The sequence below is a fragment of the Acanthochromis polyacanthus genome, chromosome 9 (genome assembly GCF_021347895.1).
Source record: "Acanthochromis polyacanthus isolate Apoly-LR-REF ecotype Palm Island chromosome 9, KAUST_Apoly_ChrSc, whole genome shotgun sequence".
Lineage (NCBI taxonomy): Eukaryota > Metazoa > Chordata > Actinopteri > Pomacentridae > Acanthochromis > Acanthochromis polyacanthus.
Window position 1 is genome coordinate 1,826,783 of NC_067121.1, and position 22,308 is coordinate 1,849,090.

Here is a 22,308-nt window from a genome sequence, read left to right on the forward strand (position 1 = left end):
CTGAGACTATCACAGAGCAGGTGCATTTATACGGAGACTTGATTACACACAGGTGGATTCTATTTATCATCATCAGTCATTTAGGACAACATTGGATCATTCAGAGATCCTCACTGAACTTCTGGAGTGAGTTTGCTGCACTGAAAGTAAAGGGGCCCAATAATATTGCACGCCCCACTTTTCAGGTTTTTATTTGTTAAAAAAGTTTAAAATATCCAATAAATTTCGTTCCACTTCACGATTGTGTCCCAATTGTTGTTGATTCTTGACAAAAAATAAAAATTTTATATCTTTATGTTTGAAGCCTGAAATGTGGCGAAAGATTGAAAAGTTCAAGGATGCCGAATACTTTCACAAGGCACTGTATATAAAGAGTAGACGCCGCATCGACCGCTACTGCCTATTGGGGCTGACGAGCGGTGGGGCCGCCATCTTGGTCCGGTCATCCGCTCCACTCAGCGCTGTTTGACAGCGCATTTAATCCATCTGAACTCTGAATATTAAACTGATTTTCACGTGTTTTTCTCAATAAATTTAACAAACTCTACGTCCGACAGCAAAGTTGAATTCAAACGCCATTGCCTACACTCAGGAGGGCCAGGAAATGAAAGGGAGAGCGATAAAGGCGCGTGATCAGATATAACGATTGGTTGATATTCACAAGTAGCAGCAAAAGGTAGAAGTTGGTTATTAAGGAAAAAATAGTCAATCCTGGAGTACGTGTGGTGCGCTGATGAGAAAAAGGAAAACTCATTAACATTTGGATGCAAAAAGCGCCAAATATCACATATACCGAACCCATTAAGAAAGCCATTGATTATACTAGCAGACCTATTTGCTGTGCTGGGGCTGTTTGAGGACCTGTCCATCAATGGATCCAAGCAACAGTTAAGGTCACCCCCCAATATGAGATGGTAGATATTCAAGTCAGGTAGTAATGAAAACAATCGATTGAAAAAACTGGCATCATCAACATTTGGGGCGTACACATTAACCAGGACCACAAGCATATTATATAGGTTCCCTGAGAAAATTACATATCGACCATATTTGTCTGATATTACGTCCTGTGGTTCAAATTGAATAGATCTGGATTTGGCTTGAAATGAAGAATTGAAACACTGTCCAGAACAATTCAGCAGTCGACTTGAATCGGAGTTACGAATGTGTGTTTCTTGTAGAAAAGCAATTTTGGCTTCAAGATATTTGAGATGAGAGAATACTTTTTTACGTTTAACAGGATGATTCAATCCTTTCACATTCCAGCTCACAAAATTAAGACTAGTCATTATTCTACATAGGTAAAATGAATGTGTTTAAGGTTAATTAATGTGATAGTGGGACTGGAGCAAATAGAGTGTCCAGCACTTTTTCTAAAAAAGCTGCATGTAGCAGTGGTGGCCCCCACCCCCCCAAACCAGGATAGCTGCAACTCAGTAAAATTGAAAAACAAAAACAAACAAATAAAAAGCAGCAAGCTCTGAAAAGAGAAAAAATTCCTCAGACTCGTCTTCCAAGTGCAACATAAACTCACCAAACAAAGTACAGAGCTCCGGCATAATTTTAGTAAGTAGCAATAGTAACCCCTTATTTACAGTATTGACCCTGTAGGCTAGGGAGTTATAAAAGACCAACAAACAATATTGTCCCAACAAAAGTCCGAATTGCTAATGCAATAGGCCATTTGGCTTATTCATGTCTCAAATATTCAATAAAATAAAAACTAAAATAGTCATAACTGATGTGCAGAGTCAGCTTTAAGGCTGGTCACGACCTACGAGCGATTTGAGGCTCAAAAAAGTAAAAAAAAACAAAACACCGTGTACATCACCAGCAATATCGTTGACATCCAGAGTGAAGTAGCAGACGCATTAGCGGCTGTCAGTTCGTTCACGGCGAGGCAGCTTGGCGTGGAGGATTGTCATTGAGGAACTTTTGCGCAGCGTCAACAGACTCCATCCATCTCTTAGCTCCGCTGGGCCGCGTCACACGGAGACAAGCTGGGTAGAGTAAGGCAGGTTTAAAGCCCCTTTTGTAGAGATCCGTCATCACGTCTCTGTATTGCACGTGCTGGACTCATCACCTCCGTGCTGTAATCCTCCACAATGTGAATCTGCTGGCCATGGAAGTCAAATTTCCCTCTGCGGCGGGCTTCCCGGATGATAAGCGCCTTCGTTTGGTACCGGTGGAGGCAGAGAAGGACTGGCCGTGGACGCTGCCCTGGACCCGGCTTCAGAGTCAGTGTGCGATGCGCTCTGTCAATCTCAGGTAGGCTCGGTAAAATGTCTTTTCCGACTATGTTTTGGAGAAGTTGAGCGAAAAACTCGGTGGGGCGACTGCTTTCAGTGGACTCAGCTAAGCCAATAATTTGTAAATTTGAGCGTCTGCTTCTATTCTCCTGGTCGGTGACTTTCATCTTGAGCTTGGTGTTTTCCTTCCAGAGAAAGGAGCAGGTCGCCTCCAAATCCACGACCCGCTGGCTAAGGTCATCAGGAGATAGCTCGATGGAGGAAATTCGCTGGACATGGTCATCCGTGACGAGTTTCGCCTGATCTAGTTTAGCCTCAATCCTGGCGAGTGATAATTTAAACTCAGCAGATAAGTCTTCACGGTGTTTTTGGAGTAGGGCGGATATGACCTCGATGATCAAGCTAGCACTAGCCGTAGCATTAGCAATGGCGTCATTTTTTTCAATAGCTTTCTTAGGTCCCATTGCAATAAATATTTTGAATGTTCCCGGCTTCAGGTAGAGATATGGAATCGTTTCGAGTAAGTAACAGACAAAAACTATACTTTATATGGAGTTTGTTGGCAAAAAATGTTCAATGTCTGCCAGAGCTCGTTCTCCTCACACCTACTCCATGAGTACAGACTCATAAATGCAATTTCCTCTCCATATAAGATGCCTCTCACAGTCACATAGCGTCCTCCTGTGTCCTTAATACAGTCCACCAGTATAAAAGGCACATTTTTCCTGACTAAAATTGCCATTCCTCTACTTTGGGATGAGAAAGAGGAGAAATAGACATAGTTAAAGACACCCTGTTGTAATTTAGCATGTTCTTGATCATTTAAGTGTGTTTCTTGTAATAAGGCAATATGAACCTGTTCCCTCTGAATATAATTCAAGACCTTTCTCCGTTTAATTGGTGTGTGAATCCCATTCACATTCCAAGTACATGTTTAATGTCAACATGGTATTACTTATTCACGTATAATGTTCCCATAATTACATCTATCTGTCAAACTATTCAACAAAACCGGCCGGAAAAACATATTACAAACATGACAAATAAAAAAGAAATAAACCCTGCCTAAAACTGGCAAAGAACAGAAAACACTTTTCATCTCCTAACCTGTAGGAGCGCAAGTGAAAGGGTTTCCTGAGTAAGCTCTTGCAGAAATAAGAAATTAATGAAAACCTAACTAACAGGGAGGAGTGGTGAAGCTTGAGGAAAATGTAAAATAGTAACAATAATAATAAAAAAAACACCACTACTTATAAACAAAAGTTTGTGACTATATTAAACCTGTTTCAGCCATATTATGAATGAAAACGTCAGTGTGCAGCAGGCTGCTGCTCAGAGACATGAAAGTATTGGCTCATGGGCGTCATAAGGGCAGGCTTCAATCCGGACAGTTCTCCTCTTCAGACTGTCCCACCGACTCCAAGTATTTATCCACGTCGACCGGATCAGAGTACACCTCGGTGGTCCCGCGGTGAGTGACTTTAAGCAGGGCGGGGTACAGCTTTCTGTACACAGCTCCCACACACTTCAGGCGCTTCTTCACAGCGTTGAAGCTTTTATGCTTACGGATCACAGCAGCGGAGAAATCTTGAAAGATCATCACTGTTGCATCACCATGTTTCAGTGGCTGGTTCTTCTTGTTTTTCTCCCACGATGCAGCCATAATCCTTTGCTTATCTTGGTAATTATGAAGCCTCACGAGGACGGGTCGCGGTCTCTGGTCACGAGTTGTGAGCAAACCTGTGCGGTGCGCTCTGACTTCGTCTCAATGTTCAAAAGTTTGGGGAGCCACCTCTCAAAAACAAAGCGTGGGGTCACCACCACTTTCCGCCCGCTCTGGGAGATTGAGAATGCGGATGTTCTTGCGTCTGCCTTGATTCTCCAGACCATCAACGTATTCCTCGAGCTGTGCCACCTTTTTCTCTAGCAACTAAAGCTTGGCGTGCGTAGGCGCTGAGGCGTCTTCTATGGCTGAGATCCGTGTCTCTGCTTCGTTGATGCGGGTCTCTGCAGCTGTTCTTGTTGAGATTATAGGAACTGGTTAATTGGCTCAAGTTTGTCTTCAAAAACTTTAGTGAGATTGGCTGTTACAGCACGAATCACCTCCTGAAGGGCTGGTGTCATTGCCTCGGTGTCGCGAGCAAGGATGCTAGTAGCCTCACTGGTACCTTCGCTATTGGAAGCTTCAGCCGTATCCGATGCAGGACTTTTATTGCATACCCTGCCATCAGACTGCCTTAAAAAGTAGTTATTAATGCTCATTGTGAGCTAAGCAGTGGAAATGTTAGCCTTGCTGCAAATCAGTGGGTTTTAAGAGCAAAAATAATAAAATTCTATGCTGACACTCCCGAGCCCAACCTTACTTCACGCCACCATCTTTAAAAACCCCAGTTGTCTGTATTTTTAAGTAAGTGGGTGGGTATGACACATCAGAGCTAGCTTACTGTTGTTAGGGTGAATTACATGTGAACAATACAGTCTGTGCCACCTGTGTAAAATTCACTGCTCAATGTTATACCAGTAATATTTGTTTTAGCTTTCCTGTGTCAGTTGTAATCTAAGTCAGTGGAATATGACTTATAAAGTCTCAGTTCACAGACGGGTCAACACCGGCAGTAAACATAGCCTAGCTAGCTGGCCATGATTTGGCTGGTGGGCATAAATACAGCACAGTAATATCACAAAATACAACCATTATTAATGTTAAATCTTACTTGTGAAATGTATTCCCTCGTGCCCTGTTTTCGATGATCCGGCGATTTGAACACGAATATGCGGCACAGTGCTCTGGCATCTGGTTCTTTCTACTGCTGAACTGTAAGTACGATGACCGGACCAAGATGGCAGCCGCATTTCTCGCTGTGCAGCCCCCTGAGAGGCGTCTGCTCTTTATTATGTCTGTGTGTGACCCTCTCTCTCTTTTTTTTTTTTCTTTTCTTTTTTTTTTGTCTGCAAGTCCGCTCAAAAATGACACCAACCACTCATGGTGCCACTGCTTAAGCTTCATGTGCAATTTTTTTCTTCTTTGTGACTGTAACCATCACCGGTCCTCATGGCAAATTAACCTATCATGTTTATTTCAAGCTGTTTTCTACATTATGCCATTGAGGGCTGTGCACACCCAAGTGAAACATAAAACAAACACAGGACAGACAGAAAGGTGAGGCATAGACAGTGTTCTAAGAGAAAAGGTGCATTTTATTTGTTTGTGCTCTTTAATTCACACCTTAAAACCATTTACAAATCTAAAACCCTTCACAAACACCTAATACGACAAAATCCCAACTGGATCAATCATGAAGATGTCAGGAGGCCACAAGAAGGATAGATAGAGCAGAGTGAGATCCACAGACACTAACCCAGCAACCTCCACTGACTCAGCAACCGGAGGAACACACTCTATTGAGTTTTGGTAGGTGCCGGTGTGGTGGGTCTGACATGCATGAAAACCTCCACCAAAAGGAGGGAGCTGTCCCCTCCAGCCCAAGGAGGTCCACCCAGCCCCCCCGCAGGAGCCACCAAGCGGAGACCCAGCCCAGGAGCCCGGAGCGACCCCCCCCGACACAGCCAGAGCCCCAAGGCCCGGGCAGCAGAACGGGCCATAGCGGACCCCCACGGCGCCCCACCGGCCCACAGCCCCACCTCCCCCACGACCACCCGCCCCCCCGTCCTCCCCCACAACCCGACCCCCCCGCCCCCCAGACCCCCCCCATGCCGCCCACCCAAGTGACCGGGCAACAGCACCGCAAGGGCAAACGAGCCCAGCCCACCCCTGGCCGCCCAGAGAGACGCGACCCTGAGGGAGGGAGGGAGGGAGGGAGGGAGAGGAAGGAACACCAGGGGAGGCGCAACAACCCGGGCCCCCGGGCCCGGCAGGGAGAAGCCCCGGAGATCACGCCAGTAAAACTATTGTGAGTTACCCTGTTACTGAGTTCACCAGTTCCCCAACTGGTGAGGACTAGCCCTGCACCGTGAATGTGACCCACCCAAGTGTATATACAAGTATGTGTGGTGTCTTAAGATTGGGGGGTCGGTGAGGCAGATTACAGGGTAATGTACCCGCCCCTCTGTCTCACCGCAAGCCCAAAATGTGAATGTGTATGTGGTGCGTTAAAATTGGGGGAAGAAGTATCAGGGTGGGGGCATAGACGGGGGGGCCACAGCACAACACTGCACTGGGGCCCATCCCGTCTAATGACGTCCCACCCCATAACCACCCACCCCCCAGGTAGTGTGGTGCATTAAAATTGGAGGGGAATTGTGGAGTACGAATAGTACCTCTCCACCCCCCCACCCCCCCAAGGGATGTGTTGTGTGCCCTATGTGTATATTTACAAGTTGTATTGTGCGAAGCTTGTGAAGTGATTTAAGAGGAGCGATCAATATGTACTGCCTGTTCCACAGATGGTGAGCTTTTCAAGCAGTCATCCACATAGACATTTCGACGTACTGTGTCAAGCACCTCGTCAGGAAAGCTGTCCTGGTGATCGTCTGCAGTTCTTCACAAAGCATAACAAGCACAGCTTGGAGAAGACACTGCCCTGAATAAGTGCACAGTCATCCTGTATTCTGCAACTTCCTTTGTCAAATCTCCATTGGGCCACCACAAGAATCGGAGGAAATCTCTATCTTCCTCTGCCACTTTGACCTGATAAAACATGCATTTTATATCAGACATGAAGGAACAGGTTCTTGTCTGAATCTCAGTAGCACTCTGATTAAAGAACTTGTAAGGTTCGGGCCCTGTAGCAGTTGATCATTAAGGGAGGTTCCTTTATACTTGGCTCAACAATCAAAGACGACTCGCATCTTGCCCTTGCATGGGTGATAAACACCATGAGGAGGAATGTAACACACCTTGTTTTCACCACACCGTAATTCATCCTCTGGGACTTTCTCAGCGTAACCTTGGTTGATGACATCTGTCATAATATTTGCGTAATGTTGATGGAACCTTTTATCTTTTTCCATTTTCTTTTTTATTCCGGTGAGGCGCTGTTGAGCAACACAACGATTGTTTGACATTGACACCTCTTTTGCTTTGAAAGGCAACTTTGCACTGTAATGTCCATTTTGCACCTTGACAGATTGTTCCATGGTTTCACTGAACTTCGCCTCTTCTCTTGACATTTCAGTTTCGTCTTCAGCAGCCTTTTCATTAAAATCATGTTCATACTGCTTTTCCAATAGCAGCTCCAGACACTCAACAGACACTCTGTTCACAGTGGCAAAATGGCACTTGTCATGTTCACCTTTCCATTCCCCTCTTGAGCCATTGATAACCCACCCCAGTGGGGTTTTAATGGCAAAGGGTCCATCACCTTGACTGTTTACAACTTCCCATGGCTCCAGCAACGTCGATGCGTTCGTACCAATTAACAGCTCTACTTCTGCATGGATTTCATGGATGTTGACATTGTTAAGGTAAGGCCATTTTCTAAGTGTTTCGGTGGTGATTATGTTTGCTCTATTAACTGGCATAGTTTTTTGTGTGTAAACGCTTGGAAGACTGTGGTACCTTTTTCCATTCAGGCCAGACACTTCATGTTCGTTTACAATGCATGTTGACACCTTTGTCTTTGGGCTCATGGTTAACAAACATATCTTTGTTTTCTTTCCAGTCAGGTTCAGCTTTCACATTAAAGCTTCAGTGCAGAATGTGGATGTTGATCCATTGTCCAAAAATGCATAAGTCTGAATGACTTTATTGCCTTTTTTTGCTTTCACTTGAACTGGAAGGATCTGGAGGAATCCATTGCTACCGGCCCCAGTATGACCTCCAATGGCTTGACTTATGGTCTTATGTGTCCATTTACATTTGTATCAGTTTTTCAATGATTGTAACATCAACCTGCCCAGGGACTACTGGTGGAAATTAGCATTTTTGCTATAACCAGGTACATTGCATCTTTCCTTTTGGTCAATGTAAAATTGTACGCTGTCCCTGTATAAATAAATGCATACCATACCATACTTGACACAAACGTGTTGTTGACAACTGGTTCTGATTCCCAAGAGTGCATGCCATTGGTGTTCACTGCCCTATCAACCTTTTTCTTGATTTTAATATGCAATGCTGTGGGATGGCTCTGTTTGCAAATTTTGCAGATTAATCGCTGGTTGCAATTTTTGCTCAAATGTCCAGTACTGAGACACCCAAAGCAAGTTTCTTTTTCCTTCAGGAAGCTGATTTTTTCCCTATGTGTAATCCTGGAAAATTGCTGACAGTCATTCAGAGCATGCTCCTGTACACAGAACAAACAGTTCTTATTGTTGTTTGGTGTGGGATCTTTGGCTTCCTTGTATTTGTTGGTTGCACAGACATTTGTTGCAAAGTTTTCTCGTTTCCATTTTGGTTTGATTGATGGCTTGATTGTATTCACATCCTTTTTGATATGTCTTCCATATTTGGTTACTTGGATATCCCCAAAAAGAGGATTAGACAACAGTCTAACCTGACGTTCCACAAATTCCACATCACTAAAGTTTGGTGTGCGGTTTTGAGTTTCTCTAATGTCAAATGCAACATTTCTAAAGCGTTCCCTCAGTTTAAATGGAAGTTTCGATACAATGATTTTGAAATTTGCACACGTCTAGTTCTCTCATGTCAAACAAATCTGACATTGCATTATTGCAGCCACGAAGAAATAAAGTGTAATCTTGAAGCGCTGAAACATTTTCAACCTTAACAGCAGGCCAGTTGAGGACTTTGTCCATATAAGCTGCAGTGATTCTGGTTTCATTACCAAAATGCTCCTGTAGGAGGGCTTTAGCTGTTTCAAAGCCTCTGTCTGCACTCATGTGTAAACAACTTTGCACAAGCTCTCTTGGACGCCCTTTGGTGTATCTTTCCAAATAGTACACGCCCTTTAGTTGCACAGTTATCTGCAACACAGTGTTTAAAGGCTTGGATGAACATCTTACATTTTAAAGGATCTCCTTCAAAGACTGGTGTCTCTCTTGGTGGAAGTTGACTTGACCTCTGTTGTTGTAGTAGTAGTTCAGATACTTGATTTTGTTTCTGTAAAATCTGAAGCAGGCTGTTATCAGCTGTATGTGCAACAGTTCCATCCTCTTTTCCACTGCTTTCCACTTTTGACACAGACACATGCTATGTTTTATTTTCTGCCAAATCCGTGGACCTTGCATCAGGATGAACATTTTTTTGCTTTAGTTCGTGCTTCTCAAAATAGGACTCCATTCCATCCTGTTCTGCTGAAAATGCTTGTAATACAGACAGTTCTGCACCTGCAGCTTCAATCTGAGCCTCGAGGTCTTCTTGCTCCATCTTTCTGCGCAATAATTCAGCGTGTGTTTCCAGTTCATGTTTCCTTTTTAGTGAATCTGCACGTGCCAGCAGCGCAGCTCTTTTGGCTTCAGCTTGTGCCATTGCTACTGAGGATTTGTTGGACCTGTTTGATCTTGCAGATCCTGCGCTGCTTCTAGTTGAGCATGTTGTTGATGATCCAACATTTGATATACTGTCCAATGGTGTTATTTTATCCTCAGTGCCTTTCACAGCTTCTTCACGTGCACACTCCAAATATTTTGTGACACTCCGTGAGACTTCATCCACACCAAGAAGTTTTGCCTTGAACCATATTTCCAGTTTTTCTGTTCCTTCCACAGGTAGCAGCTTGAGCAGAGCATCATGTGCACCTTTTGCATCATTAAGCAGCACTTCATATTTGTTAAAGTTGCTTTCTACTTCAGCTTTATACCCAGGCTCACACAATAACTCCTGAATTGTCCTTTTTAATTCAGCAGCTTTACTAAACTTAGATTTTCTTGTTTTTTCTGATTCTCCTATTTTACAAAGCAGTGCTTTTGTAGTAAGTTTCACTTTTCTTTTTGTGACTGATAGTGAAGCCTCACAACAGTCTGAGATTCAGCAGTTACTTCTACTGCCTCAGTCATCCTTTCACACAAATAAGCATCGTTACCTCGATTATCAGTTTGAACCTTCAAACCATTTTTTGTTTCAGACATTTTTTCACCACTTGTTCAACCACACACAATTTTCCATTTAAAAGTTGCTTTTCATAAGTTCACACCAATACAACATAAATTATGTCCACAAAAACAAAGTGTCTTCCTTTGAAGTAGTGTCTTGGACTTAAATAAAGTTGTTTGTTTTTTTACTTTGTTCTGACCCAATGCATTGGTATTTTAATAGATATTTGTGTGCACACTTTATATAATGGCCATATGTATGTGTGTGGTAGCTACCATGTACCTCCTTTTATTTGACCTCGATCCAAAGGAAACTTTGCCTCGTCTGTTCGCTGCTGCTCGCTGCGCCGGAGTCTCCTATCTCCGTCCGCCGCCCGCTGCATCGCGTCCAGACGTCCACACCTTGCCAATGGGTGGTCCACTGCCCGGCCCCGGTCTCCGGATGCTTGTCGCTGCGCCCAATGCAGCTGTGACTCCTCCTGTCGGGTCTCTCCTGCGTCCTGCCGTGACCGTGGTGAAGATCAGCGCCGTCAGAACCACAGCCTCTTGATTACCGGTGGATCACAGTGTTGCCTTCGCCATCTGATTCACGACTTACGGTTTCCATATGATCAAATACAGATTGTTTCTGACTAATTGTTGACGCAAATTTGGCTCTGTTAAGTACGCGTGGCTTTCTGGCCACTCTGACGTGCTCTTGTCCTCCTTAGTGGTCCAAAAATAACACCAGTAGAGTCTATTTAAAAAGTAATAGTCCAAACTCACAATTACGAACAAATTCATGAATTTATTTACCTTCTGGAGTTCATCAAACTTAACAAAGAGCAAAGTGTTTCCAATAAACAGTCCGTCATGCCACGCCACGATAAACCACGGTCAAAAACTATTCACCTCATGATTTGCGCCACACCTGTGGCAATTAGTGTGGCCTTTAAATACACAGGTGGATTGCTAAATTCCTTGGTGTTTCAAGACGGACAGTTTACAGAAGGATGCAAGAATTTGACTTGTCTGTGAGAGGAACATAGAGCACAATGACTGACCAAGAGCTTGACATCATCATTGTCAGAGCCCTCTTCTCACCCTCTTCCTATCTGGCATCCAAATACCCTTTTCCCATCTGTCTCTCACCTTTTTCTCTCCCTCTTCCTCTCTCCCCAGCAATGCACTGAGTGGAGTGCAGACAAGCCTGCCTCCACTCAGGTAATCAGCTGGAGCTTGTTCCACTAATCACCTGCCTCTGCTACAAGAAGACCGGTTCACTCCTCCATTCTCAGCCCGATTGTTGTACCTGACATACCTGTCAGTCACACTCTAGCCGCACAGTAGCCCTGCATTCTGTGAAACGTTGTTTAACGCGTGTTCTCTTCTGCCTTCACCTAGAACCTGGCTGTCCATTCTCCTGCCTGCAGTACTCTGTTTCTCCACTGGATCCTCCTGTCTCCGATCAGCCCGGTTCGTCCCTCAGCCCTGCCTGGATCATCTGCGTTGCCTTCCCTTCCCCTTGACGTCATCCCTCCTGGACTCCGTCCACAATCAAACTCTGCCGCTGCCAGGGATCCACCTACCACCTGCCGCCACACTCAGCTCCCCTCACGGAACCAACGACGGCCGCCGATCCCCGGCTCCCCTCCTCCGGAACCAGACCAACCCTCCACTGCCTGCTGAATACACCCTGGACTCATTCTCCCCGCTAATAACGCATCCAGCCAATATATCTCCTTCTCACTCCATCTCTGCCTCGGTAGCGTGGTTCCTCTGCTCGAGTCCAGCCAAAATCCATAACAATCGTATCATCTATTAAAAGACAGATGCCAAATACTGGCTATTGGTTGGTCCAAGGACATTTGGTTTCAATGGGTCTGCGTGTTCAGTGGTGGAGAATGATGGCTTCAGTGCATCGAGTTGATGCTGCTGTGATCTCCTCACTAAACTAGGATGTGTTGTTGGACAAAGTTACTCTGTGCAAGGCCCTCTGTTCCTGGTCCACACTGACACAAATCATAAACTCATAAGGTAAATAAGCTTGCTCAGACTATTTCATTTAAAGAGGAATGTCATTAAAATACTTCAGTGAAGTTTATCTTGTTTGTTACTTGGGAAAACATTATGGAGCCCCTAATTTAAACATGTCCCCCAAACATCTTTTAATAGAATATTTGCATTCAAAAGAGGTTGTTGCAATTTAGAACAGCCTGCAATTAGCTGACACGACTCACACATGAGCAGCCTTATTGAAACAGTACTCCCCATCTTGAACAGGTACAACACTGTGGTCTTTGGTGGAGTGGATGGCGACTCAAGGAAGGTCATTTTTTACTCTTAAATTTATATGACTGTATGTATGAAGTTTGCAGCTATAAATCAGAGTAATTTGATCATTATGTATATATCAGAAACTTGGACATGGCTGACTTAGCTTTATGAACAGCCGTTTAAAACTGTAGGTACTTTGATCATAATCTTCAACCAAAGGGTACAGATCATTGGTGATGGCTTTGGAATAATAAACACAGCCAAGTACACAGAGATCAGTATGCCAGCCTTTCAGCTTGGTTTTGAGTATTTGTTTTAGCCAGTGGCTTTCAGTATGAAATTAATGATAATTTTAACGTAATCAAACATTTAATATCTCATCTGGATACATTTTTACATACAAGTAATCTGAAGAGCAACATTGTCTTTTTGTAAGTGCCCTGTATATGATCATTGAGACGAGTGAAGCAGAGCTGGTCACACTTTCACCATTTCTACCATTTCTAGCACAAAAACATTAATAAAAAAGTTATTTAAAGATGTAGTATATCTCAGATAGTAACTGTTGGCAGAACTACAGCCCCATTCACTTTGCAGAAGGTAAAATGAATATAAAGTTGTGTATCTGAGATCCAGTTTTTTTTTTTTGCTTTATTACATTTTTTAATATTATTTAAACGTGCAATTGGTTCAATGAAAAATTTTGCTGCATTGTTTCAGCTGTATGTGTCTAATAAACTCATTGTATGGAGTGTTTTTGTTTGTAGGATATACCACATTGATGTTTTTTTAAAAATAAAATAACACAACAAATGAGGTACCAAATGCTACAAAGAACAATGTTATAATATGCTGTTAGCTAAACACAGATCTGTACATTATCCGTGTGGTTTTACTGCAGGTCTTGTACTTGGATGCTGCAACAAATAACAGAGCACAAACTGCATTCTCATTCTTCATCACATCGGTCCAGCTTCATGGCTTACCGTCAAGGTATTCTGACCTGATTCTCTAGTTATATGAAGTTTGATTAAATCTGTATAAGTTGCATTAACTATTACTGATACAACTTTATCTATTTTGGTTACAGGGTTAGGGCAGATCAGGGAGTAGAAAACCTGGATATTGCACATTTCATGTTTGCCACACGAGGAACAGGAAGATCGAGCTTCATCTCTGGAAAAAGTACCATGACATTCTTCACTCTCTGGAAGAGGATGGTCTACTTGACATATCTGATGCCACTCTTCTCTTTGGTGTGCACGACGGCTTTGTCCCCGACTCCGGGCAGATCTTGATACCTTTATGGAAGGATGGAATAATCATTCTCTGCGGACAGAGGGAGGTCTCACCCCTGAACAGCTGTGGTTCATGGGACGTCTACAAGATCTGGACGAGGGGGAGAGACTCAAGGTACAATATGATGTAAAAACAAGTAGGACATGTATTTTAAGAAGTTGAGTTGTAAGACTGAGCAGTACGTATCTGCTACGCATTCTGATAGATTAGACTATTACAGACTGTAGTTTACAAAGCCCACATATTTTCATAAAATGAAGAGTACTGTACTGTTTATAAGGCCTGAATCAGGAAATATGTCATGATTTGTGGGATGATCCTGATTTTTTTTTTCGTTTCTACTACTTCTAATGAAGTCATTTCTATGCTGATGAACAAAAATAAAGCATCACTTTTTGTAATGTGTTTATTATTAAAAAAAACTCGCACAAATACCAAAACTGTATTTCAACAAGTATCCATTCCTGACTGATATGTTTTGAATTCAAAGGACCTTCAGGACCTTCAGGACCCAGGCGTTGACTGGCAGAGTGCTGTGCTGCAGGAAGACTCTCATGGCACAGTTGTGGTTCCTGAATTTGAGTGCCCACTGGATGATGAAGCCCTGGAAGAACTTCAGAGAACTATCAACCCTCTGGAACATTCAGAGTCACATGGTCGTCACTTATACTTAAGGTTCTTGCAACAGGTGTCCAACCAATAGACATTTGGACAGGAACTTGAAAGTCAACAAATATTCCAGCACAGTGACAAAATGATTGAAGTTTTTCTAACTAATAAAAGCAAGAGAACCCTGTATAAAAGGGAATCTGTATGACTGAAGAGGAAGTCAAACACTGAGCTAACAGGAACAATTGTTTTGCTTTTTTCATTAGCTATGAACATATTCTATCAGTTAATGTTTAGAAATAGCTTCTCATTTTTTGTTTCAGATTACCAGAGGGCTGTTTCTGTTAAACTCTGTGGAAGCCACCATCTAACTGCTTCACTCATAAGTCTTCTGAATTCAGTGTAAGTGTTGAGATGCTGCACTGGAAAAGTTACTGTACGAGTGCATGCGCTCACAGTTTGGTAACAAATGGAGTGATCTCCAAGTCGCTCCCTGCAGTCGTGGTCAAACATGAATATTATTTTGAAATGTCTCTTTTCATCAGGGAGGATGGGAATGTGGGCTCTTCATGCTGAACTCCAAGAGAGTGGCTCCTCAACTGCAGCACTGTGAGGTTTAAAATATAAGAAATAAAACATGTTACAAACAATTTGAACTTAAGGAATTTCAATTTAAATAATCATGTAGTAATAGTGTAATAATCATCTTATAGCCTGGTTATCATGATAAGTGTGAGCACTCAGAACTACTTTGTTTTGATTCGCTGTGACGCTTGCTTCTAATTGGACAAGTGGCATAACAGACCTACTGCATACCTCAACTGTACTGATTATTAGTTACTTGCCTGCAGTCCTGTATACCATAGTACCTGATATTTCAAGCTCCTGGCAAAAATCTTGCATGAAGTTTATAATCTCTCAGTTCTCTCCTGAGATGTCCCCTTTTCACTGAGCTGTGGTCGGCAGTTCATCATTATGAAATCAGCATCTGGATAAAAAGAGTAAGTGAATATACGACTGGTGTTAAAATTCATATACATAGATAAGAAAGAACAAAATCCAGAACAGGGCGATTGTCTGCCAGAACACGGCGAGTTAAACTGTTATGAATAATGCTTACTTTGAGTAAAGTGTGTAAAGCTTCAGGGTTTGCAGCCCTCTGACTGAGCAGAACATACAGTTCCATGGCCTTTCTCACTTGTTGAAGCATTGGAATCAGTCTGTGGTAGAGTGCAAGACCATAGCACTATGAACGAAAGAACACAAAAATCAAAAACTGGTTTAAAGCTTCAGTGTCCCGCCCGCAGGACATTTGAGATTTGCATAACAATTTAAAGAATGTCCGAAAGAATGTCCGAAGCTGCAAACACGATTATACAAACACTATACACCGATGGAAAGCTTAGATTCTCATGAATCTGCCGGTATAAACCACTTTCAGATGCGATTACCACAGCAGGTAATATAAACACATTTCTCCAACAAACAACAAAACATTTAAAGGGCAGAACTCACCTTTGGACGCTCTTTACTGGTCAAAGATGAAAATAATCCACAAAAACCGGCCAGAATCCAAGCTTAGGCATCCAGACAATACCAGCAAGTATAATATTTTGTCCAAAACATGTCTGGAAATAAGTAAATAATCCACAAATAGCTCGGCTCCGTGTGCGCACACGCGGCGCTGCGCATTTCATAATTCACTGTATTTATGTTCATATTTTTATTCAGCGTACAGAGATCCACGCGGTCTTGGACTCAAAATGGCGACTGAAGTCTTTCCTTTATGTTTACACCACATTTCAACCAATCAAGTGACTCTGGCCTGCCTCCGAACCCTAAACGGCCAACCGTAGCCTTGACTGACCGATCTGGACCTACCTCATTTCGTCAGTAAATTCTGAGCAAATCACGTTGGAGGAAACGTTTGACTGACAGGGCTGGTAGCCAATGAGCTGCTGAATACCAGGATATAAATAGAGCCTCTGCCAGCGGGGTTCTGTGACGTTTCACACATCGGCTCTGGCTGCAGCTGCAGCCTCTCTGTGTCTCTCCCAGTCTCTGGGTCTGATCCACACTGGAGCTGCTCTGAACTGCCTTTTTTGAGTTCTTTATGAGTTTTTGGAGTGAAAATAATGTGAAAACGGGCTGAAAAATGAACATATACCATTTTTGCCCAGGGTGTGCAGAGGGTGTCCAAAATTGACAGCGCCGGGCCATATCAGTACAAAAACATGTGTGAAACACTCATTTCTTGTAGTATTGCTCTGAAATTTTGATCTGAACTATGTAAGACCCCAGGCTGTTGCCTTTTTGTGTTTTCAAGCTGTCACAGTGCTGCCACACTGATTTTCAGGTGTTTTATTAGGGAAAAAATGTAGGCAAGAATAAAATTCATCCTAATTCAGTGTGTGCCAACATGAAATACTCTGTGCCAGTAGCACCTAGAGTAATTCTGAGTGACTGGGTGGAAATTCAGGTTGTCAGCTTTTAAATGAGACCCCAACCATGCATGTACTCCAAACAGTTCAAGAACAGCATTCAATTTATTTTCTGTACATCTCAGTAGAAATTTCAGGCGAAAATTGACGGAAGCTAAAGTAAAAATATTTCAATGACAGTTGTTGTTTCTTACTGAATGATGTTTTGTTTATTATCCAGCTTGATCTGGCTTGTGTATCCACAGTTTATAACTGCATCAGCCACATGTTCAACCTGAAAGTGTTCACTGTTCAGAGAAAGGTGTGAATTAAAAGCGTAGCAGTGTGCTAGACAAGGTGCTCACTCTGCTGATGAGTAGGGAAGATTCTTGGTCAGCCACATCCTCCTTCGATAAACTACTAAAATCCACCTCTCCTGTGCACAGGAAACGGTAGCACCAGTCCTAAAAAAAAGCAGGAGCTGGGCCACCTTGGGCCAGGCTGACTGCAATTATTTCACCAACAGTTCTGTGAATACATGGAGAAAAAGGGTGTTTATTTTATTTTTAATGATGTGTGTTACATATAGTGATGTACAACAGTTATGTGACCAACCTGAAGTTTTCATCATCAAGGTCTGTCAGAGAGTACCTGGGATTTTTACCCTGACTTCCAGGTCCTTCAAAGAATCTGTTTTCGATACCTGTTATCATATCTTAGGCACAAAAGCAAACCCCAGTTTAAGGTGATCTTCTGTTATTAACATAAGGACACAGGTCATGGAAAACGTACCTGTCACAAACTCTTTCTTCAGTGCTCCTGTATGACTCTCCTCTGTACACCACCTTGAGAGCACTGATGTCAGATGCAGTTTGTTCCTCTGCCACTGGAGGATACCTCTGGAAGGCTTTCTCTGTCCACACACAATTTAAATTCTGTTGTGGTGTCAGCTTGTTGTTCAAGGAAGTGTAATAGATCTTCCACGCTTTAGGAGGAGAATAGAAAGCTCATGAGCCCTTTGCTGCCAAACATGGTAAACCTTTGACCCATTTAACAAAGAAAGGGCAATCAAATGAAAGGTGGTTATAACTTATTGCAGCATGTGCTGAGATTCTAAAAACCTGCTAAAAGAACAAAGCAAAGCTTATTTTTAAAAACAAACCTGTGTGGTGTGGATGCTGCTGTTTGAGAAAACAGCCACTTTAATAAACACCGTGTGTTTTGTCATTTCCATCACAATGAAACAAAAGCTATGTTTTCTCACCTCTTCATCACTCTCATCAGAAAGTCATTTTCCTTTATTGCAAGCATCTGCAGAGGCATCACTTCATTACACTGCTAACATGTCTTCTTTGGCATCTTTGAAAAGTGCTGCGAGTCAGGAGGCAGAGGAGAGGTGTCTAATGTCTCCTGTAGTGGCACTATGTAAATAGTGGCTTTACCCCCTCCTGACTGAGCTCTCAGAGTTTTTACAGAACAACCCTCTGCTTCTGGTGGAATTACAGTGAGCTTCTGTCGACCACTGCCACCTTTATTGTAAGAAACACAAACATATTCTAATTAAAAATACACCTATTTATCGTCAACGAGCCATCTCTAATGCTTACAACTAAATGCCTGTGCAGCATTAGCCCTTATGTACAACTAAAATAAATTACAACTACAGGAGTGGGATGTGATACAAAAATACACAATCCTGGCCTTACAAACCTGTTGCTTTATGCAAGAGCCACCCCCCCATAAAGATCTTCCATTTTTGGGAATGTTTCAGCCAGGACCTTTGAAATTTGACAACAAAGAAAAGAGAGAGAGAAATAAAACACTACAATATAGACGTTAACATGTAATTTGGGTTAAAAGTGTTGCCCAATGACCGCCTTAAACACGGAAAGTCAAAACTCTGAACTGACTACCTCTACATGGTCACTGTGGTCAGGCAGCGACACCGTTTGTCTTCTCATGCCAGCTTGAAGGAGTTCAAGCTCCTCAACTGGCAAAGGTGTGTAGGGTGTGTTTTTTGGAAGCAGATAAAAATTGAGAGTAATGGTCTTGCTGGTTGTTCTAGGAGGCTGGAAGTTAAACACCTCTTTTTACCTCGACTAAAGTTTGATCTGAAGTATCCTGGAAAAGCTCTGCACAGGACATATATGTATGCATTTATAAATAATATAGTCAAATACTAGATAATTAGATTTTTTTAGACTCTCTCAGTTCTGATTATATATGAATTTAAATGTCTCTGTTAAACACATCCACAAACCAAATGAGAACATCAAATTCACAATATTATGAATAAAAACATATGATTGAGTAAACATGCACAAACGTTGCCATCTCTTGCGGTACAGTTCCATTTCTAGGCTCTGGCTGTCTGGTCTCTGTAGGGCTTGGTGAACTAGTTGTGGCCATGGTGTTAACCAACAAAGTTATTAGATTTCTGGCTGCTAACTCAACCACACTTTGACCCTAAATCAATACCAAATGTAAAGTTAATATGTTCTGTCAAAACACAAAGTATTTAACACTTTGAAATCAAACACTAATGTCCAACAAAGTTTTCATTAGCTATTAGGTTAGCTTAAGCTCTACAGCTTTGACTCCTGCTAGTAAATCAGCTTTAACCTGAAAGGTTGGTTAATAGAAAGTTTAATCAAAAGCAAAGCTAATAAAAACCTGACATGGTGGCGGAGTATTTGGGTTGTCATTATTTGGATCTGTCATGCTGTTTAGCTAGCACATCTGCTAAATCCCTCGTTTTGTTGTGGAAGCAGGACCGACTTTCTGCAAAACCGTACCAAAACATTACAGCTGTACTTTAACACACTAAACAAAATAGTGCTTTATTTAATGTAATTCAATAATAAAACAATACTCACTGAAAATCTGTCGCAGTCCAGCGTATATAGCAGAACTCCAGTTGATTTAGCGATCATTTTTAACAGCGCTTCTGAGAGGCGGCCAAAACAGGGACCCGATTGGATAGAGTCAGAAGTCTGTGATTGGCTGGTTTTGTGGCACGTTTGTAACGCCGTGCAGAGTCGAGCGAGCGTGAAGGCAGAGTTGAGCGCGTGCAGAGAGTAGATGTTGAGCGAGAGAGACGTAGCGAGGACGTAGAGCAGAGATCCACAGGACAGCAGAATGAAAAACACTAAGATTGTGTGTGCATGTGGATAGTTGTGTAACCCGGGTTTATAAGGCCCTGGTTATTTATTTATTTATTTACTTTTTGTCCTTAGCTGTATTGACGCTATGTTACTGCTCCTTTAAGAGAAGCAGTTGTGACTCCGGTGCGCGAAAGGTGCGAGGAGTGATCATCTTTTTTTTGTAAGCTATCTTTGACGTTTTTCCCTTCCTGCCTGCGGTGCGGTGTGGTGTGTGTCGTCCTGGATTTTTGGAATTGAAAAGAATGGAGAAGAAAAGAAAATAGAGGAGATAGCAGACTGGAACATCACTGGATACTTTGAAGTTTCCGAGGAGCTGTCATTTTGTGCGGCTATTGACCGAGTGAAGGAAAATCGTTCCCGGTGAGTAGCATAGCCGCTAACATGGCATCATGGCATTTTAGCATGGTAGCTGCGGTGGCTATTGAACTACTTACTAGGCTTTGCTCTTTTTAAAAACCAGTCGGGATGTTTTCGTGAGGGTAATTATCATTTGAAACTGGAAATATTTTGTTTGTGAATGCTTTTGTGTTTTTTACCCTTTCGTTCCATTATTGTGTGTTTTTCATGCTAGCCAAATAAGGCCTGTTTGGATGTTGGAGCACATGGTTTCTAGCCAAGTGTGTATTTCTAGTAGTAGTATTTCTTATTCTACTGCTTGGTAAAGTTGGTTAAATATGTTATTGGTGCTATTATGATAATATGTATGTGGTTTTCTGAAATGTATGAAGTTATTATTGATGTTAACTTGAGCTTATGAAAATGTTACTGAATAATGCTAACTTGAGCATTGTTGTAGAATGGATTAGTAATTCTCTACCTACTGTGTAGGCTGGTTTTTTGTGTTGACATCCTTCTGCTGGATTCCTGGTGCTTCCGTCCACCGTCTCCTACTGCGACAGACCTGCTTCTCCACCCTGCTTCCCCATCCTGGACACCCAACCCGGTCTCACGGGGATTCGTGAAACTGTCACGTAAGTTTTAGTTTCGGTTTCGTGCGCACCAACACGATTTCGTCATGTTTTTCGTGCCGCTCACCACGAAATGTTTTTCGCTGTGGTAATCACATCTGAAAGTGGTTTATACCGGCGGATTCATGACGATCTAAGCTGTCCATCGGCGTATACTGCTTGTGTGATCGCGTTTGCGGCCGCCGGCCGCCAGACATTCTTGAAATTCCTATGCAAATTGGTAAGTGTACCACCGGCTTATGGTTAGGTTATGGTTAGGGTTATGGTTAGGGACGATGTCATGCAAAATATAGCGTTGGATTCACCGCGGTTTTACATTAAAAATATAATATACACATTCTTTTGAAATACGTTCTGAGTGGCACGAAAAGTCCGCCGTTTAAAATACATTGGTGTGCATTTCGTGGTGAGCGGCACGAAAAACATGACGAAATCGTGTTGGTGCGCACGAAACCGAAACAAAAATTTACGTGACAGTTTCACGAATCCTCGTGAGATCGGGCTGGGACACCACTTGGTTCAACAACCATTGACTTTGGACTTGCTTTTGAGGGACGGCGGTAGAACGAGTGCACTCGCTTTATTTTATTTAATTTCTTGGTTTATTGGTCTTGTTTTTTTGGAGTTTATTTCATTTGTTGTTTTCCTGAGATCTCAGAGTTTAGTTTTAAATGTTCTTTCATGATCTGAATAGACCTGTGTTCTGGTTGAATTTGAACTAAATTATAGTAACTGATTGTTGAAGGCTACTGAAGATAATTTCATTCTCTTTTATTATTTCAAATTGCAAAATTTCTATTCTACATTTAAGTGATTATACTTCCTTTTAAAACTTTACATTTTGTCACCGTGTGTTCCTTGGGGTGGAATTTATATGTTTGCTTCCACAGACAGGCCAGCATAAAGCCACCTCCTCTTCAAGCCGAGGTCAGAGATAACCCTTGACCTTTTTTTTCTTCTTTCTTTTGTAGCACCTCACCCTGTCTAAGGTGACGGGTGCTAGAGAGGGTTACAGTTGCAAATATGAAAATATATTTTTTGAGTGCAGAATAGATTTTTGTTTGCTCAGATTAAGTTTTTCTGTGCTCAAAATTTCACAGTGTGCGCTCAGGATTGTGACACAAATATAATTCCATACTGAAGCTGTTCCCACACACACTGCACTTGTGCTCCTTTGGACCATGAAGCTTCATGTGGCGGGCCAAGCTTGACTTCTCAGTGAAGTGTTTGTAGAACACACTGCAGACGTGACTCTTGCGCTCCATCGTTGTTTGCAATCTGCTGACAAAAAAAAACAAGTCATATGAGTATTTGGTCACATAATCCATCCATTTAATCCGTTCAACAAAAGGCAGAACATCACAGGAGATAAGTCTAAAACTGAAGCATA

The 22,308-nt window shown here is 42.4% G+C and overlaps 1 protein-coding gene and 2 long non-coding RNA genes across 9 annotated transcripts in view; 1 reads left to right on the plus strand and 2 right to left on the minus strand.

Annotated features, from left to right (window-relative positions):
* LOC127535570 (uncharacterized) overlaps positions 1-15,016 on the plus strand; it is a 97,284-nt gene extending 82,268 nt beyond the window's left edge. Inside the window, exon 5 of the long non-coding RNA XR_007944424.1 lies at positions 14,257-15,016. This is a non-coding gene — a long non-coding RNA (uncharacterized LOC127535570). The remainder of the gene's footprint in view (positions 1-14,256) is intronic.
* Positions 1-22,308, minus strand: part of LOC127535530 (zinc finger protein OZF-like) — a 104,773-nt gene that overhangs the window by 55,964 nt on the left and 26,501 nt on the right. The gene's annotated exons all lie outside the window — the stretch shown is intronic.
* On the minus strand, positions 14,855-20,150 carry LOC127535576 (uncharacterized). 5 transcript variants are annotated; one of them, XR_007944440.1, is made up of 9 exons: positions 19,460-20,150; positions 18,497-18,564; positions 18,051-18,315; positions 17,579-17,771; positions 17,402-17,501; positions 17,152-17,314; positions 15,487-15,586; positions 15,236-15,354; positions 14,855-14,973 (listed from the first exon to the last, which is right to left on the minus strand). It is a non-coding gene; the product is annotated as an uncharacterized LOC127535576 (long non-coding RNA). The 5 variants fall into 5 exon arrangements; XR_007944439.1 differs by lacking the exon at positions 19,460-20,150 and adding an exon at positions 18,700-18,947; XR_007944438.1 differs by lacking the exon at positions 19,460-20,150 and having other exon boundaries at positions 18,497-18,943.